The sequence below is a fragment of the Mus caroli genome, chromosome 11 (genome assembly GCF_900094665.2).
Source record: "Mus caroli chromosome 11, CAROLI_EIJ_v1.1, whole genome shotgun sequence".
In the NCBI taxonomy this organism is placed as follows: Eukaryota; Metazoa; Chordata; class Mammalia; order Rodentia; family Muridae; genus Mus; species Mus caroli.
The window spans coordinates 22,714,085-22,734,324 of NC_034580.1; positions in this window are offsets into that span (position 1 = coordinate 22,714,085).

Below are 20,240 nucleotides of genomic sequence, written 5' to 3' on the forward strand. Positions count from 1 at the left end.
TCCAACTGGTAATAAGGACACATGCTCCACTATGTTCATAGAAACCCTATTTATAATAGCCAGAACCTGGAAAGAATCCAGATGTCCCTCAACAGAGCAATGGATACAGAAAATGTGGTACATTTACCCAATGGAGTACTACTCAGCTATTAAAAACAATGAATTTATGAAATTCTTAGGCAAATGGATGTATTTAGAGGATATCATCCTGAGTGAGGTAACCCAATCACAAAAGATGTCACTTGATATGCACTCACTTATAAGTGGATATTAGTCCAGAAACCTAGAATACCCATAATACAATTTGCAAAACACATGAAACTCAAGAAGAAGGAAGACCGAAGTGTGGATACTTCATTCCTCCTTAGGAGAGGAAACAAAATACCCATGGAAAGAGTTACAGAGACAAAGTTTGGAGCTAAGAGGAAAGGTTGGACCATCCAGAGACTACTCCACCCAGGGATACATCCCATAATCAGCCACCAAACACAGACACTATTTCTTATGCCAGCAAGTTCATGCTGAAAGGACCTTGATATAGCTGTCTCTTGTGAGGCTATGCCAGTGCCTGGCAAATGCAGAAGTGGATGCTCACAGTCATTTATAGGATGGAATACAGGGCCCCCAATAGAGGAGCTAGAGAAAGTACCCAAGGAGCTGAAGGGGTCTCCAACCCTATAGGTGGAACAACCATATGAACTAACCAGTACCCCAGAGTCGTGTTTTTAGCTGCATATGTAGCAGAAGATGTCCTTGTAGGCCATCATTGAGAACAGACCCCCCTTGGTCTTGCAAACTTTATATGCCCTTTAAAGGGAAACACCAGTGCCAAGAAGTGAGAGTGAGTGGGGAGGGGAGCAGTGTTGGGGGAGGATATAGGGGGCTTTCGGGATAGCATTTGATATGTAAATGAAGAAAATATCTAATAAAAAATAAAAAAATAAAAGGAAGCTCAAACCCAGGAAGGATTATAGAAAAGACACTCTCCACTTTAAAGGGAGGGACAGAGTTGTTTTGTCCCAAACAGTTCCATCTTAGGTATTTTGATTAATTTTCTGCCTACGGAAAGTAACTTCCTCAGAATCAAAATTACTAAGCCAAGAATGAACCAGATTAGTACTCTGTGATGATTAATTTCATTTTCTAGATCTAGAGATCTAGAATCACATGGGGAGGGAGTGCCATTGAGTAATTGTCTCTATTACATTGGCTGGGGCATATCTTTGTGAGATATTCTTAATTATATTAATTAAAGTAGGAAGACCCTTGGTAAATGTGAGCAGCACCATTTCATTGGCTGGGTACCTGACTGAAGACAAGAGGGAGATAGAGCTGAGCATTCTTTACCCTCGCCTGCTTTTCACTGATGTTCCGTGACCTGCTGTCTCTTTCAGCTCCCATTGTTGTGACTTTCCCACAAGGATTGACTGTAACCTTGCAATGTGAGCTGTGATTTCTCTCTCAATTTACTTCTTGACTGTGTATTTTATCACAACAACGAAAAGAAAAGCAAAGATATATTCTTGGTAGGGACTTAGGTCTGTAAACCTAGCAATCATGAAGCTGACAGGACAGCAGGATTATGACTTCAAGGCTGCCTTGAACTATGTAGTAAGACTCAGTCATTACAAAAAAAATCAAAATGGGAGATAGCATTACTATAAAACAGCACAGCCTGTTTTTGTTATCAGTTCCTACTGACCTTGGGAAGCGTGGTTTGCTTCTAACAGGAGTTAGACACTCCAGTTAGCAAACATACTCTGTCATACCATGTCTTCCTTTTCTACATCACCACTTGCCTCAATAGGTCCCAGACCAGCACTGATGGCATCCCCTTAGAGTCCCAGAGCTGGGAGACACACAAATCTCATTGTAAATTTCTCAGTCTTCAGAATGAAGTTACTGCAACAGAAGACGGTCTAAGACAAGCTTGGCCACAGCTCTCACAAATGCCATCTATGTGATTAATACTGAGGTCCATGACCTATGCTTAAATGGGCCTGCCTCATCTTCTATCTCTGGGAGGATGCTTGTTTGGGGGCAGTTTATTGGTTTTCATTCTCTGTTCTTTTATCTTTATCTTCCTAGAAATGAAATGACTGAAAATTGTGTCATCTGAGCATATCTTGCAGAACTACACTTGATTGAATGCCATTGGATTTTCTATAAAACTTGCTCACATACTAGTTGCCCCTCTGAATACACAGGGTGTTAGCCCTTATTAGTACAGTGGTTGTTTAAAGAGGCAGTTTGTGTTGTTAGTGCCACTCAGTGCCCTGTACATGCAGTTGGGAGTATATTTCAACAGGATAGGCTTTTGAAATTATTCATGCTTAACTGATATATTTTATGTTAGAAAAATACATCTTGGTAAATTTGCAAATAGGTAGCTAGATCCATGCTCAGTAGATCCTAGGGCTCAGCTGGATCTTAATCAATTGGCTAAAATTAGAGACATTGATATGTATTCTTCTATGCCCTCACCTCCTATAGCAAACAGAAAGTATGCCACTTTTTATTCATTTCTCCAGCTTATAGATTTTATATGTGCTTGATAGGATTTGATCCTATGAGTCAAATGATTTGGTTCTCATGGATTAAATCTACATACATATGTATATATGTACACATATATACAATATATACATGCATATATACATATATATATTTAAAATTTAAAAATCACATTGTGTGTGTGTGTGTGTGTGTGAGAGAGAGAGAGAGAGAGAGAGAGAGAGAGAGAGAGAGAGAGAGAAATTAACATGCATGCCTCAAAGTAAGTGTAATAGAAAGGTCAGAGAACAACTTGCTGGAACAGGTTTTGTTCTCTTCTTCTACCACATGGGTCCCAGGGACTGAACTCAGGTCATCTTCTTTACACAGTATTTTCATAGCTTTGTAGAGTGCTTTTATCTACTAAGCCATCTAGATGCTCTTCAGAGATTTTCAGATACAAAGAAACCAATCACTGGTACATTAGATAAAGGTCTTTGGCTCAGTTGTTACCTTAGGTACACAGACTGCTTACACCTTTTACAATAGCTAAAACATCAGATGGTGACAATTAACTCTTTGGCTTTGTTTGAAGCCTTGTGAGTTTTGGTGAAATTTGCACGTTGGTTATCATATTTGTTCAATGATGACAATGCTACCCTCCCTCCCAGATTATTTTGAGACTTAGATGAGTTAATGGGTCCTAAATGCTTAAAAGGTTTCTTGGCATGGGTAAAAGCTCAATAAGTTACTTCCTATAGAGGCTTTTACAAGTTGTTAAGGTTGACGGGAGCCAAATTGAAAAACTCACACATCTACTTGAATTGAACTCATCTGATTCATCCCCTTTAGTTACAGTGTGGTTAGCTATATTCTAATCAAAGAATTTCAGAGCCTTTCTACCAAAGGCCACAGTGTTTCTAATGGGGAAAAACACCATCCTGCAAGATTACAGGTAGGACAATATTAACTTTTTTATGGAGTGAAATATAATAATGTATTTCTCATTTCTATTGTCTCATGGTATGATATTTATAATTATCTAAAAGTAAAACAGAAAACCATTTTAGTGGAGACTACAGGGCCAATAGGACACCTAAAAGGGAAAAATAAGTATTTTAGTTTCATTTTATTTTGGTATCTTTTCAAAACTTCAGGTTTTTTTTTTTTTTTTGGTGGGGGGTTGGTTTGGTTGGTTTGTGGTTTTTTTTATTAGATATTTTCTTCATTTACATTTCAAATGCTATCCATTATCCTAGTTTCCACTCTGAAAGTCCCCTATATCCTCCCCCTGCCCTGCTCCCCAAACCACCCATTCCCACTTCCTGGCCCTGGCATTCCCCTGTACTGGGGCATATAATTTTTGCAAGACCAATGGCCTCTCCTCCCATTGATGGCCAACTAGGTCATCCTCTGCTATGTATGCAACTAGAGACACAAGCTCTGGGGGGAGGGGGGGTGTTACTGGGTAGTTCATATTGTTGTTCCTCCTATATGGTTGCAGACCCCTTTAGCTCCTTAGGTACTTTTTCTAGCTCCTTCATTGGGGGCCCTGTGTTCCATCCAAAAGATGACTGTGAGCATCCACTTCTGTATTTTCCAGGCACCGGCATAGCCTCACAAGAGATAGCTATATCAGGGTCCTGTCAGCAAAATTTTGCTGGCATATGCAATAGTGTCTGGGTTTGGTGGTTGTTTATGGGATGGATCCCCTGGTGGGGCAGTCTCTGGATCCATCCTTTCCTCTCAACTCCTAACTTTGTCTCTGTAACTCCTTCCATGGTTATTTTGTTCCCCATTCTAAGAAGGAATGAAGTATCCACATTTTGTTCTTCCTTCTTCTTGAGTTTCATGTGTTTTGCAAATTGTATCTTGGGTATTCTAGGTTTCTGGGCTAATATCCACTTATCAGTGAGTGCATATCATGTGTGTTCTTTTGTGATTGGATTACCTCACTCAGGATGATATCCTCCATATCCATCCATTTGCCTAAGAATGGTTTGTGTTTTTTAAAGCATTACAATAAAAGGACATTATAAACCTTTTAAAATTTGTGGGGCATACTACTCGGAGATGTATGTTAGATAAAATGGCTTCTTTTTGAGATGTTAATATTCGTGATCTGGGCCTTTTATTAATGACGTGGATGGCTGACAGACTGATGGTAGTATTTTCCATTTCAAGGTTATGTCAGCTGACACGTCATTGGCATGGGAAAGCAAACTTCTCTGTAAGAAGTCAATTTCTTTGAGACTTCAATGCTGTGTGACAGATTAAACTAGCCATGTAGACAGGCCAAAATGGACTGGGAGAAGAAGGAGGTGAGGGAGAAGGAGAGAGAGAGACAAAGGGAGAAAGGAGAAGAAGAAAGAGGAGAAGAAAGAGAGAGAACTCAGCTTTTCTAACACCACCTAACTGTCAGAGAGGAGAGTAAAGAATCCACCCTGGATATTTCATTGCCAACTAACATAAAACAGAGGAACTAAGGGAATCCATCAGCCTGAACCATGATCCTGGACATATGACATATGGTGTACCCTGGCCTTTTCACATATTCAAGTCACTAAACTGAAACCCTGGACACTGTGCAACAAAATTGAGCTATTCCTATGTGCAGTATTCAAATCTGCAACTACCAAGTATAAGAATAATAAAGTGGTTGTAACCCACCAAATTCAGAGTGATTATTATTCTGCTGTAAATATCTGGCATCAAGGCAGAAAGCAGAGTGGGTGAGGGTCATAGCCTTGTTCTAAAGGTTAAGACTTGGTCCTTTTCTTTTCTCTTTGTAGCTTCTCACTAAAATAAATAAATAAATAAATAAATAAATAAATAAATAAATAAATAAATAAATACAACCCAAACCCCACCCATGCTTGATTTGCTGTTATTTAATATTCTTTCCCTTTACACATATGTCATCAAATTCTGAAAGATCTTCCTTTCTACCCATGTAGATTTCCTTGAAATGGAAATTACAAAGTTTGTATGCCGAGTACACAATTTCAACCCATGGTTTCATGGCTTCCACTTGCCCAGGAAGCCTGAAACAAAGACACAGTATTATTGCAAACATCATAGTCAGGGTTCCTAGTTTTTAAGTGATAAGTTTATAGTTCTGCACATGGCAGGGGAGGAAGTGGGCAGGTACATGGCCACAGCGAGCAGGCTGCAAACATGCCAGCAGCACTTCTGCATGCATGCTGAGCAAGTATGGGCCAGAACTTTTGTGATGGTGCTTTCTGTTTCCAATTAAATGGTGGTTCATTTTGGAGCCACTGGTCCCCAAGGAAATATCATTCTCAAGACTCTAGAAATCTATGTATATTTGAACTCCATCAGCTTTCATCACCTACTATAAAACATCATAAAGTCTCAAGGTCAGAAATTATCTTATGAAGAAGCTTTTTGTTTTGGTGTATTTTCCTACAACAAGAAAGATCAACACCCGTGGTCTCAAACAGTATCAAACTATTTAAATTATACTTTCCTACAACTGTCAAAGTTTTATTCAAAGGTAGAGGCTATTTTCAATTGTTTCTGCAAAGACTATGGCTGCCTTCTACTTAACCTTTCATCACCTCAATTCTTGGTCTGAATCACACTTGATTTAGACTTTCTAATTACTTTTTGTTTAGCATTGCTAGTGATGGCAACAGCACCTTGCATGAACTAGGCAAACTCACTGAGCTATATTTCAATCTGTTCTAAAACTAGTTACTAACATACTTGGGACATTTGACAGTGTTCATTTATTAGCTGAGACTGATGTTAAATATTTTCTTTGACACATATTTATATCCCTGAAAGTTGAGAAGGCTGGTTGGTTGCCCAGTTGGGACTCTTTTTGTATTTTTTATTTTTTAAAATATTTTGAATTTTCTTCTCTAGATGAGGGAGACAAATGAAATGCAAATGGTCTCCTGTGCTGCAAAGTTTGATATATAAAATTCACATGCACTTGGCATTGCATCTACCTAAAGAGATAAACGAAACAGACAGAAAAATCGTCATGCCATGGCTTCCCCTCCGTCCCCTTTCTCTCTTTTCCCTGGCTCTGCCTCTTTCTCTCTTTCCTATCTCTATTTCCATATTTCCATCAATATAATTATCTCTTATTGAATATCCAGCAATCAGATATTCTGATAACTGTTTTAGTCATTAAGATGAACTTAAGCATGGTTGACACTCTTAAGAATCAGAGAAGAATTACTTATGGAGTTAAAAATAAGCCGTAAGTCTTTAAACTAATTTACCAACTTTTCCTCTAGATATAATACATCTTTGTCTATTTTTTAGCAAGGTTTTCTTTCTCAGAAATGATTGAGTTTCCATAGTGACTTAAGTAAAAATCTGTAATACTTTTGGATTTCTACATCATTATTTTGACAGAGGAAGGAAAGCTGGGTAAGGAAGGACTGAAATACCAGAAACCATTATCAAAACTATAAGCAAAAGGCAGTGGAATGTTCAAATTCCAACTAAATGTGACCAGCTGTTAGGTCCATTATATTCTGCTTAAGGTGAGTAAAACCCACTGCTCTACATATATTGGCGTATACTTTTCACATACATTTTCATGTGGCATTGTGAAAAGGTTTGCATAGCTTAATATAATTGAGATGAGGATATCAATTTAGGTATTGAGTGAAGCTGTCAACCGGTGAGAGTTTCCTCCTACAAATGAAAAGCTAAAACTTCCACCTTTCTTCCAGAACCAAGAAGATTCATGGAGCTAAAAAAGCATACAAATGTAAAATGGACACAAAAAAGGTTTTTCATTTTCTTCAGACATATTTTACAGATTTTTATTGCTAGTGAGAGAAAAATCTTAATACTGTGTAGTAGTGCTTTCAATGTGCACTCAAATGAATAGGAATTGCATTTTCTAACTGTTCTGGGTGGGATCAAAAGTTACCACAGAGAAGACTTCATACTTAGGGCCTGATGTCAGTCTCTGCAGAGCCTGGGGGAAAAATGTTTCTATATTGTGCTTGTAGAAGCCCCGAGGGTTCTTGGTCATTGCCTGTCATTCTGTGAATACAACATGCTATGTCTGTGTCAGGTTGTACAGCTTTCTGGATTTGAGATGTGGGCTATTAAGAGCAGGTACAGCTTCCTCTTCAGTGTCAGGGTCAGAATTAGTAGACAGCATGAAATAACTCCTTTGCTTAAATTTTCTTTGGGTCTTTCTGTTTCTTTGTTTTTTGTGTTTGAGGGGGGGATTGGACTGAACACCAAGAAGATACTAAAACAAAACAATACAAAACAACCCAAAACTTTACTTTACTGTTTGTGATGAATACAGGTCCTGCTTTCTTGTAGGAGATTTTGTGATTTCACTATTGTATAAGTCAGGGAACCTGCATAGCTGGGGGTTACCTCCCCCGCACCAAGAAAAAAGGTCTCAGCAAATGGAAGCATGGACTGTGCTGTACTATCCTTTATTTCTTCTTTTATATTTTAATCTTTCACTTATACTTTTGTCTGTTGACAAAAGTAGTTTTATTTTAAATTGGATCTCACCTAGGTTGACAACTGTTCTGTTTTTTCTGCATCTATTCTATGACAATTTCTCTAACATTCCTCTATCCCTTGTATTTGTTTACAATCTGTTGCTGTGATAAACACCATAAACAAAAACAATTTGGATAGTAAAAGATCTACTTGGCTTTAACATCGTGTTACTAATCCACCATTGAGGGAACTCAGATAGCTGCTCAAGCAAGCACTAACATCTGGAACCTCGAAGGAATGTTGCTTATTGGCTTGTTGTCCATGGCTTTCTCAGTTTGCTTTCTTATGCAGCCCAGACCTAACTGTGTAGAGGTTGTACCACCCACAGCAAGCTGGGCTGGTTCAAATACATCACCACCCAAGAAAATGTTCTACAGATATGTCTACAAGCCAATACAATGGAAGCAATTCCCCCACTGAGAGTTTCTCTTCCCAGATATGCCTATGATGTGTCAAATTGACAAAAATTAACATACCCTCTTTTTTCATACTTTACTTTCTTTCTTCCCATTAGCTCCTTTTAACTATTAATACTGTTAGTTCCAAAAATATATAAATTATGCATTACCTCCAATCAGTACCCCAGGGCCACTATCTCTGAACCTTACAGAGAGTACAACTGAAATACAGTGTTTTCTACTGTGAGCTGATATGGGAACTTCTGTCAAATAATTGTGTCTGTTAGTGTGGTGTTCTTCCACCATACACAGTAGTGAATAACATAGACTTAAACTAAAGACTCACGTGAAATCAGTAAGACTCATATAAAAAATAAACAAAAAGTAGGATAAAGGGATAAAATAAAAATTAAAACTAGAGACCCTACCCATTCCAACAGATACAATAACCAAAAAAAATCAACCCCCATGAAAAACACAAGGAAATGTGTGTACACGCACAGAGACACACATAAACACACACACACACACACACACACACACACACAAGAAATTAAATGACTATGCTGCCTCCACATCAAAAATTCCTCAATACTGGAAACTAAAGATGATGAAATAGTCAATATGAAATAATTAGAGATTAGAGTCTAATTTTTAAAAGGCTCAGTGGTCTCATAGAGTATACAATCATATTAATTAAGGAAATCAATCCAGAACCTAGAAAAGAGAGTTTTCAAAGCAGCTGAATCAGTAGCTTGGAAAACAAAAGTGGGGAAATCTGTCCCAGGAATAGGGACTCTGAAAAAGAGCCTAAATAGAAATACTGGAAATGAGAGTCAGCAATCAAGGCAAAGCAAAAGGATCAATCACACCAGAGGAGGACACAATCAAGGATGTGTGTGTGTGTGTGTGTGTGTGTGTGTGTGTGTGTGTGTGTGTGTGTGTGATTGCATGATCTAAATTCCAAGAACTCAGAGGATGTTCAAAACCCCAAACCTAAATGTTCCCTTAGAGCAAAAGAAAGAACTAAGGAAAAGTAAGAAATCTATAATTAGGTGTTGTTGTTGTTGTTTTAAATTATACCAGAGAAATTTCCAATTTGTGGCAGGGTTGGAGAGAGAGGCCTTCACATGTGATACTGTGTAGACGAGACCTCAGTGGAATCTGAGGACTCAGGATAGTGGAGATCCCAGAACTGCAACATATCTGCCAAGGGAAGATGCAGGTGTGGAGTGGAGCCAGTATAATCCTAAGAGAGAAGGTGTGTGTGCTGAAGGTTCAGGGTTGGAGGTGTGGGCTACCTAAGCTTGTTGGAGATCATCTTAAAGTACCACAAATCTCAGGTGCCAGGCACAATGCTGCCAAACTGTATTTATATTTTGTTGGAATTGGGCTTTGCTTTCAAGTGACTGTTTCATACTCCAGTTCTTCCACTTTGGACTGTGAGTGCTCCTTCTGTGCTATTATGTATTGGAAGCATGATTTTATTAGAGCTCACACATTGTCAAGTGCTAGGTCTTGAGGACCATGAAAACTTTCAAGTTGGACTGTTTTATATTAGAAGATAAACATCTTTGGGATCAGGAATAGAAAGTTATGGCTTATAAGTGATAAATTTTGCTGTCAAATTAACAAGTGGTAGACTTATGGCAATTATTTTTAATTGTCAACTTGGTACAACCTAGAACCACCTGGATAGAAGTCTCATGTTATTATTTACATCATGTTGGGCTCTGGGCACATTTGTAGGAAATTAGTTTTATAATGTTAATTATATGGAAAAAGGTCTCAAAATAGGTGGCACCATTCTCTGGAGTTGAATCTGAGATAGTAAAAGGAGAATATGAAAAGATGATCTGAGAACAAACATGCATCCTTAACATGCTCCTTTCTGTTCTGAACTGTGAATGTAATGTGGTTTGCTGCTTCAAGTACCTGCCACCTTGGCCCCCCTGCAGTGATGGACTGTGGTTCCTCTGGAACTGTCAGTCAAAGCAAAGCCTTTTTCCTTTGAGCTTCCTCTGTTAATGCATCTTAGAGCAGCAAAAAAGCAGCAATGACACACCATCTAGGCACATATAAAGGCAGCCAGGATACCGTAATCTAACAGATACTGAAAAGGCATTTGATAAAAGTTAACATCCGTCTGTTAAGTTTCATAAAAATTACAAATAGAAGGAACATATTCCAACCTAATATAGGTTAGTGTGATGATTTGAATATGCTTGCCCCGTGGGAGTGGTACTATTAGGATGTGTGGCCTTGTTGGAGTAGGTGTGGCCTTGTTGGAAGAAGTGAGTCATTATGGAGGTGGGCTTTGAAGCAGAAGAGACACTCCTGTTGGCAGCCTCCATAAAAACCAGTCTCTTCTCGGCTACCTTTGGATCAAGATATAGAAATCTTGGTTCCGTTTCTAGCACTGTGTTTGCCTTGATGCTGCCATGCTTCCTGCCATTATACTAATTGGTCTGAACCTACAAGGCAACCACAGTTAAATGTTGTCTTTTATAAGAGATGCCTTGGTCTTGGTGTCTTGTCACAGCAATAAAGCCCTAACTAAGATAGCTACATACAATGAACTCACAGCCTATACTATATGAAACGGGGAAACCTAGCATATCCCTCAAAACCTGGAATAAGACAACTGTCTGTTCTTTCTATTCTTATTCAATAGTAGTTGAAATGTTATCTAGAACAGTAAGACAAGTGAGATAACAAAAGTGAGGAATGAAATTATCAAATCAATTATTTGGCTATCCATATTTGTATCAAATTATTTATATTTGTAAGTGACCCAACCCTAAACTTAATTAACAGACACGAATCAGTACCTTTCCTGAATATTAAAAATAAACTTGCTGAGAAAAAAATGGGAAAAACCTCAGTCACAATATCTTAAAAGGAATAGCTAGAAATAACCTAATAATGAAGGTGAAAGGCCTTTACAATGATAACTTTAAAATGATGAAGGAAGAAACTGAAACACTGGAACAGAGACTTACATTTAGGGTCAGACAAAAATAGTACTGGATAAATGGCTGCAGTACTGAAGGTAGACTTGCTTTACTGAAAAATTCATCATAATTCCAATGGTATTCTTTCAGAACTAAAAGAATATTAAAATTCATATGGAAACACAAAAGATAAGCATAGACAAAATATTCATATGCAGAAAGAGCAATGCTAAAGGCAACACAATATTTATTCTCAAATTATACCATCGAGCCATACATAGTAACAACCCAGTATGATAGTAACATGAAAATGGATTAATAGACCAGAAAAATCCACACATCTACAGGCACTTAACTTTTGACAAGTGTCAAAACATACATTGGAAAAAATCCTGCTCAACAAGTGATGCTGGAAAACAGTTTCAACACATGAAGGAAAAGGGCTCAGTCCCTATCTTGTGCCCCTCACACAAAGCACTTCAAGACAGATGAAAGATCTGAGACAGTGAAGCTGGAGAAGGACACCTTAGGGAAGAGGTCATGATATTGATAGGCAAGGGTTTCTGAGAAGATTGACAGCACAGGACAGAACCCTGAGCACTGCCGAATAAACAGGCTCTGCACAGCAGAGGGAGTCATCAGTAGGTTATGGAGAGTCTGTAGAATGGGCAAAAAAGTTGTTGGCTAATATCTAACATACATGAAGAATTGAAAAATTAAAAATAAGAGAGCCTCTGCTCAGCAAATAAGCTAATAAACCAAAGAAACAATTTTCCACAGAAATAAAAAAAAATGGCCAAAAAGTATTTGAAAGTGCTTAGCATCCTTACACACCAGGGAAAGTGGCAACAAAAGCTATTTTGGCTTTCATCTCACCCTAGTCCAAAAACAAAGGACAATAAATGCTTATGAGGATGTGGAGAAAATTGGTTTATCACTGATGGTGGGAGTGGAAACTGATGCAGCCACAATATGAGTCAATGTGGATGTTTCTTATAAAACTGAATTAGGATTGTCATTTAATCCAGTTTATTATGACCAGGTATATATGCCAAAGGACCCCAAGTGCTGGCACAAAAATCCTAGCAAATCCAACTTTTTCTTTGTACTATTTATAATTTCTAGGAAATAGAATTACCCTAGAGATGAATGGGTAGATGAAATGTAGTGTTCCTGCACATAGGACTTTCTCTACACTGTTAACTATTTGAATGATAAAATTTGTAGGAAAATGAATGAAATTAAAAATTATTATGTTAAGAGAAACAAGTCAGACTCAGAAAGATAAGCACTTCATGTTCTTTCATATACAGAATCTAAATTTTAACTACTGAGTATTTAAGTGCAGATGCATCCACTTGGGTCGGCCATGGAACTAGAGAGGGGAACATGAAGGGGAAGAAGGGATGGGAGAGAAATAACAGAGATGTCATAGAATACATATGACACAAAAGCAGGTGAGCGCCATTCAGATGTGGGGAGGAAACCAGCTGAAAGGAGTGTAGAGAAATGGAGGAGAGAAGTGAGTGAGGGATAAATATGAACAAAGTCTGTATTAAAGTGTCAGAATAAAATATGATATGAAATAGTATAATTATATCATATAATAAAATAATTTATTATTATTCTATTTTTTTTTGTTTGACAAGGTTCTTAGTAATCATTTTAATACTTATAAGTAATCACTTATAAATAAACATTTTATTCAAGGTTTATATTAGTCCCGTGATGATCAACAGTGATATAATTTTGTTACATGTGACCTTAGGGAAACATGGGAAAGTTCTGCTTGTTGGCAGTTTCTGTGGCTCGTCTGTCCTCTGAATTTTCTTTGATGTTTTCTGGGGCTTTGACATTGCATCCTACTTTCTGTATCCTGGAACACTAATTCAATAAACTTTTTCCAAAAAAATATGTGGAATTAATTTTCTTGGCCTTGAATATCTGATTTACTGGCATTAACATAACTGATAATTATCACCCGTCAACATGATGTTCAAAGGCCAACTTCCTATTCTGAGACTTACATGAAGATTTCTACTTTGATGCCCTTTCTTGGAGAAACCTATCCTAAGCCATAGCACAGGGAAACTATGAAAGAATTTATCTGTCCCCAAGGAATTGCACTTATTACTCCATTTGATTCAGGTTACATCTTAAATTCTGAAAGCACAACTGTACTCATGGCTGGCCATTGTTTGTTAGAACTCATTGTTTCTTCCTAGTGCTGTTCTATAATGTTAGTTATCTGAAGTAAACCTAATGACCATTTATTGTCAGCTTTCCTAAAACATCTATCTAGTAAGCCTCAGAGGCATGATTCGATGACATGGAGATTGCTTTGTGCATAGCTTTTATTTTCTAGTTTTATAATTGCAATAGTAATCTCTAAGGAATCAGTAAATGACTGGAAATGCTTGACCAGTAAACACAGCTGATAGTGTATAGACTCTAACCTAGCTTTCTCTTTGACTAAATCAGCAGCTGTTTTCTGTGATTGTTGTTGTTAGCAGCGGAAACAATCACTACAATGAAGAAACTATTCCTAATTGTGTTGAACTTAAGACTGACTGTTTCTCATTGTGAACAAGAAAATTTTGGCTCATCACTAAAGCAATACTGGGAATAACACAACTGCTTTTTCCTGATTATTGTAGCAGTTATTCTTGTGTCTGGGATGTATATGGTTGTGTGTGCTGTGTGTGTGTGTGTGTGTGTGTGTGTGTGTGTGTGTGTGTGTGTGTGAGTGATGTTTAGTCTTAATTGTCAACTAAATAGGATCTAAGACCGTTTCAGGGATAGGAATCTGGGTGTGCCTGTGAGAAGCTGTCTTGTTTACATTGATACTGGAAGAGCCAGTGGACAGGACCATTCCCAAGATGTATAAAATGGAGAAAGCAAGCTAAGAACGTGTATACATGCATTAATTGCTTCTTGTTTCTTGATGGTAGGTGCAATGTGACTACCTCCCCAAGGTAGTAGTTTCCGTTATATGACAGAGAGTAACCTGAAATTTGATCAAGAATAAACCTATTCTCATTTAAGTCGTTTATTTCAAAGTATTTTGCCACAGAATAGAAAAAGAAACTAAGGCTCTCTCTCTCTCTCTCTCTCTCTCTCTCTCTCTCTCTCTCTCTCTCTCTCTGTGTGTGTGTGTGTGTGTGTGTGTGTNTGTGTGTGTGTGTGTGTGTGTGTGTGTTACAAGTGATTATCATCACCCAAATATGGAAATTAGAGGCCAACCTTGACTGTCTGCCCTGACTTTTTATTTTGTGTAAAGTGGGGTCTTTATATTATTTATTATTATAACTGGGTATGCCAAGTTAACTTGATCCCAATTTTTTGACGATATCTCTCATATCTCAGACTCTTTTCTTGTAGAAGTATTCATACAGTTTTCTGGGATGCAAGGTCCTCATACTTGGGTAGCAAGTGTTTTATGTATTGTACTATCTCCTCAGTCTGTTGTGTCATTTCTTAACACAAAGATGTATGTTTATGTGCTCATTTTATGAAAATAAACTGATAATGTTAGATGAGATGAAATTTTAATTTTTAAGGATCCAGACTCATAACTTTTACAGAGCAAAAGTTATCTTCACTTTTTCTTCTTTTATTTCACATTGATTCAGAGGCATTGTGGGAAAAGATAGGGATAAATTTGTGAATCATTAGCTGCCTATACTGCAAAAAATAGCATCCCCCCACCCCACGGATGAAACTTTTGAAATTGGCTTATTTTCTAAGATACCTCTTTTGCTACCTGAATGTTAATATTCAGTTGGCCTTTGCAATGACCCAGCATTTATTAGCCCCATCAAACTGCCTAATTCCTCAAGCAAATCTATGCCCCATCCTGGCCATCTGTGAGGCAGCTTCTCACCGAGTTTCAACCATAGGCTCACTGTTATCACAATGGTTTCTTTTAAAAATCCATATTCATTACTTCTTTTAAGAACAAACCCTCAAATTCTCTTCCCTAGTATACAGCAATGCCCTTGTTAGGTTCACTTCAGTTCACTTGTATGTTTTCCATCTCATTTAAACATATTAATTGCACAGCACTCAATGTTGCATGTGTCATTGCATCCATTTAAACCCACATTTCAGTATGGATTTTATTTACTATGAGTCAAGGTAGACTTGAAATTAAATAAAATTTCAAAATTAAATAATTAAAATCTCAGATTCTTGAACAAGAGTGTCTGTAAACAGATAATGATTATTTCTAGCTGTTCTAGTTTGGCTGTCTCTTCTGCCAATGTGCTTTCCTAACCTCCTATGCATTCAGCTGTGTTATCTGGATAGTGATGCTGTTCCCGACTCTAAGGCTTTTTGACAATAGCAACCAATCAAGAGGTGTAGTTGGCCTTCTAGAGATTTATGTAAATGTGAGTCCTTAAATCAGAACATTTATTGAATTTAGGATCAAATATTAAGCTAAACACACATGTGAAGCATTGTAGTAGCAGATCACCTGGGGAGGCAGCAGGGCTCATTGTGTTCATTCCAATCAAATTTTTGATCCTGACTCTCTTATGGAAGCTAAGACTGATCTGAGAGTGTTGTATGAAGTTACTGGCAAATGAAGTGCTAAAAATGTGAAGTTGCATTCCTGAAGACTAGTTTGCATTTATTGAATAAATGACTGAAAAAGGGAATGAATAAATAATATCTGTGAGGTTTTGTTTTTCAATAGATTGGGCATGTTAGAAAAGATGGAGGCAAAAAGATTTGTAACAAAGCAAGCTTGCATCTTCTTCTCACGGAAGGAAGGTCCATGTACACTGACTGAAATTAAAAAGAAATGTGAGCCAGGCGTGGTGGTGCACACCTTTAATCCCAGCACTTTGGAGGCAGAGGTAGGTGGATGTCTGAGTTCGAGGCCAGCCTGGTCTACAAAGTGAGTTCCGGGACAGCCAGGGCTATATAGAGAAACCCTGTCTCGAAAAACAAAACAAAACTAAACCAAACAAAACAAAACAAAAAAAGAAAGAAAGAAAAGAAAAAAGAAAGAAATGTGCAAGTAGAAGGTTTTTATTTCACAATAGAAACCTACATGTAATGCATAAATATGACCATCTGCCTTCCTCTAAGGAGGAAGAACCCTATTAACCAACAATTTTCTGATGTGGGAACCAGATTTCTTTTCCAGTGCTGTTCTGCTACCATCCCTTCATATTCCAAAACTTTAACATGGGATGTTTCCAGAATGGAGGAACTCAGCTCCCTTGGATGGGAAGAAATCTGCACACTTGTGTTCACTGGGATAGTGTCCCTCACAGGAGCCAGGACATGGAGTCAAGTTAAGTCCCTCTCAATTGTTGAATGGATAAGAAAAATGCAGTCTGCATACATAATTGAATATTATTCAACTTTAATTAAGGAAGGCTTTTCATTTGTAACAACATAGAAGGACTCGGAAGAAATTATGTCAAGTAAAGTAAGTTAACAGATTGACAATACCCCATTGTATGGAGACAAATAGAGAACAAAATACTGATTACCAGAGGCTGTGTGTGTGAGTGTGTGTGTGTGTGTGTGTGTGTGTGTAAGGGTTGGTCAAAGAATACAAAATTTCTGTTAGTTCAAAAGTTTAATAGATTTGTTGTTTTATATTAAACAATTAACGTAATTGGTAATATATTATTAAAATCCATATTCTATAATGAATGCATATTTTAGTGTATTGTAAATGTATATTCAAGTTACAATTGTAAATTAAGTATCTGTATATCATTCTTACACTGATGACAAACGTTTAAAGTATGCCGTGAAGTTTGTGCTGGCAGAGAATAAAACACTCATTGGTTCTGCATGGCACAAATGTGGAAGCAGAGGCAAGTGTCTTGGCTCATAAAACCATGATTTATCTTATGGCTTCTGTTTCCAGACTTCACATGTTTCTTGTGTACTTGATAAAAGTCTGTCAGACACTGTGGGCTGATTTGGAAAAGAATGTGTGAAGTAATTGTCCAGTAAAATATAAGCTGAAATGAAAACCATGTAGGTAAACACTAAAGATTATCCACATGCTTGAAATTTTAAGAGGCTCACTGAACTGAGAAACTGACTAATGGGCAGCCAGAGAGGGCTTCTGTCCTTCATACGTGTCTTCTTCAGAGAGCTAAGGCAGTATCCTCAGTATCCTTAAGACTTTTTTTAAAGTTTATTTATTTATTCACATTACATAGCAATATCAGCTCCCATCTTTTCCCATTACCCCCTCAGACAGATCCTCTTCTCATTCCACCTTCCTCATCCCCCCCGCCTCATCTTACCTCACTCCCACCCACACCCACAGGGCCCCATGTATATCCTATCTCCCAGCATATCAAGTCACCACAGGACTTGCATCCTCTCCCTGTGATGCTAAACAAAGCAGCACAATTAGGAAACAGGATCCACAGGCAGGCAGGCAACAGACTCAGGGACAGCCCCTGCTTCAGTTGTTGGGTAGAACAAGCTGCACAACTGCTATACATATGTAAGAGGCTTAGGTTCAGCTCAGACTCATTCTTTGGTTGGTGATTGGTTCAGTCTCTTGGAGCTCTCAAGGTTCAGGTTAGTTGAGTCTGTTGGTTTTCCTGTGGAGTCCCTGAACATTTTGGATCTCTGGATCCTCCCCCCAACTCTTCCATAAGACTCCTGTACTTTATCCCTGTGAATGATCATGGGGCCATGAAAGGCCTGTTTTGGTTGAAAGAGGCTTGCTCCAGAGACCCAGTAGAACACTCTACAAGGGATGGAGCCACATTCCCAGAGACAGGTGTCTTACACCACAGAGCCCCCAACTCCATAATTCTGTGACTATCTGTCACACAGATAAAGCCCCAAACTCCTGGCATTCTGGCTAGGCTCCACCCCCTCAGTTACCTGACTATAGCCAGGTATGCTCCTCCCCACAGTTACCTGGCAACAGTCAGGTAGCCCAGCCCACTGTAAAAAGAGCTGCTTGGCTCCTCATTCTCTTAAGCTCTCACCTTTCTTACTCTCATATCTAGCTCTCCTTTTTCCCTCCCTTCCTTCCCCCTCTCTCCATGTGGCTGCCCCCTCTCTTTCTTTTACCTTCTCTCTCTCTGCCTTTCTACAATAAAGCTCTAAAACCATAGACTGTTTCTGCTCATCAAAGCCCACTGTGCTTGAATGATGGGATAGGATTTCCCCTAAAGAGCCAAGTCTAACCTCCCGCCAGAAGGCTTTCCTGTGCTCCAGCCACAGACTAGACTGGAACAAAGACTCTTTACCCCGTGGGAACCACTCAGAGCCCCCTCTCTCCCTGCCCTCTCTTCCCTTTGGCCCCAGGGATGAAAGAGTCCTCCCGTGTGTGTGTTCACCCACAGCCCAGAGCATCAGAACTTGGGTTTCCTCCCACTCCCTTTATTACCCCATGCTCACTGCCCAACAAATGATGACAATGTCAAACAGCTTTGTGAATTATGAGTATGTATGAGGCACAAGGGCAACTGAATGAGGGCTAAGCTGACTCTTCCAGATACTACTCATGGAGACCACATATGTCCAGGAGTGCAATGCTGAAGTGATTCTTTCAAATGGCTCAGGTATATGATCATAAAACAACTTGACTCTGCTGAAAGCAAGCCTCTGGATGTTTGCTCTTATGCAGAGATTACACTATATCTTAGAGTTGAGAACACATAAACCCCTCCACAAAAAAACAAACAAACAAACAAACAAAAAAACAAAACAAAAAAACATGTTTAGTTTGGTAATTAGCATGTTCAACACAATACCTAAAACCTAAAATTTGACATTTATTCCTAGCAGGAGGCAAGACTTCTGTCATTGCAAGAGAGTCGTTTCTCTCTTGCTCTTTCCAAGCTTCTGTGCTTCCCCTAACATGATAGTTTCAAAACACTTGGAGCCAGTGCCTATAGAAGGAAGAGATGAACAAGGTTAGTACATGCCCTATTGGGCTAAAAGTAGCACAGATTGATTCTGGTCCTCTCTGAACCTATCAGGTTCTTACAGATCCCACTCTGATGTGCTCACCCAGAATCCCTGGGCTGAAACAAGAGCTCTTTTCCTTTTCAGTTCTTTTTCTTCAGAGCCGATTTGAAAAGGTGAGATGAATCTCCATCTTGGCTTTGTAACTTCTTCCTTTACTCCTAGTTGTTAACAAACTCACAACCTTTGATCCTCTAGTAGTTCTTTCGAGAGAGAATCTTTAACATGACTTAAAGGGAGCCAATAAGAACACTCTCATACAAGGCAATTTTTTATTAGATATTTTCTTCATTTACATTTCAAATGCTATCCCCAAAGCCCCCTATACCCTCCCCCCAACCCTGCTCCCCAACCCACCCATTCGTGCTTCCTGGCTCTGGCATTCCCCTGTACTGGGGCATATGATCTTTACAATACCAGGCCTCTCCTCCCATTGATGGCCAACTAGGCCATCCTCTGCTACATATGCAACTAGAGACACAGCTGCGGGGAGGGTACTGGTTAGTTCATATTGTTGTTCCTCCTATATGGTTGAAGACCCCTTTAGCTCCTTGGGTACTTTCTCTAGCTCCTTCAATAGAATCTCTCTATCACATATCATTTGTGAGAGATTTAAGACCTATGCTTTGAATACTGGTGTCTTAAGTCTATTTATATGGCTATATAAAATAACTTAGACTGCATAATTTGAATTACAAGAATGTACTGCTTAGAGTGCTAGTGACTATGAAACCCAAGATCAAGACAACAGCAGACTCTGTCTTGTGAGGCCCCACTTCTTCTTTAAAGAAGATTGCTTTCAAAGGTTCCATGTTTTACACAGTTTAATAAAGCCTTCCAACCTTTTAATGTAAGTACTGTGGAGATTTCCTTTCACTTGTGTTTTTCACATTAGAGATGAAACCTAGAG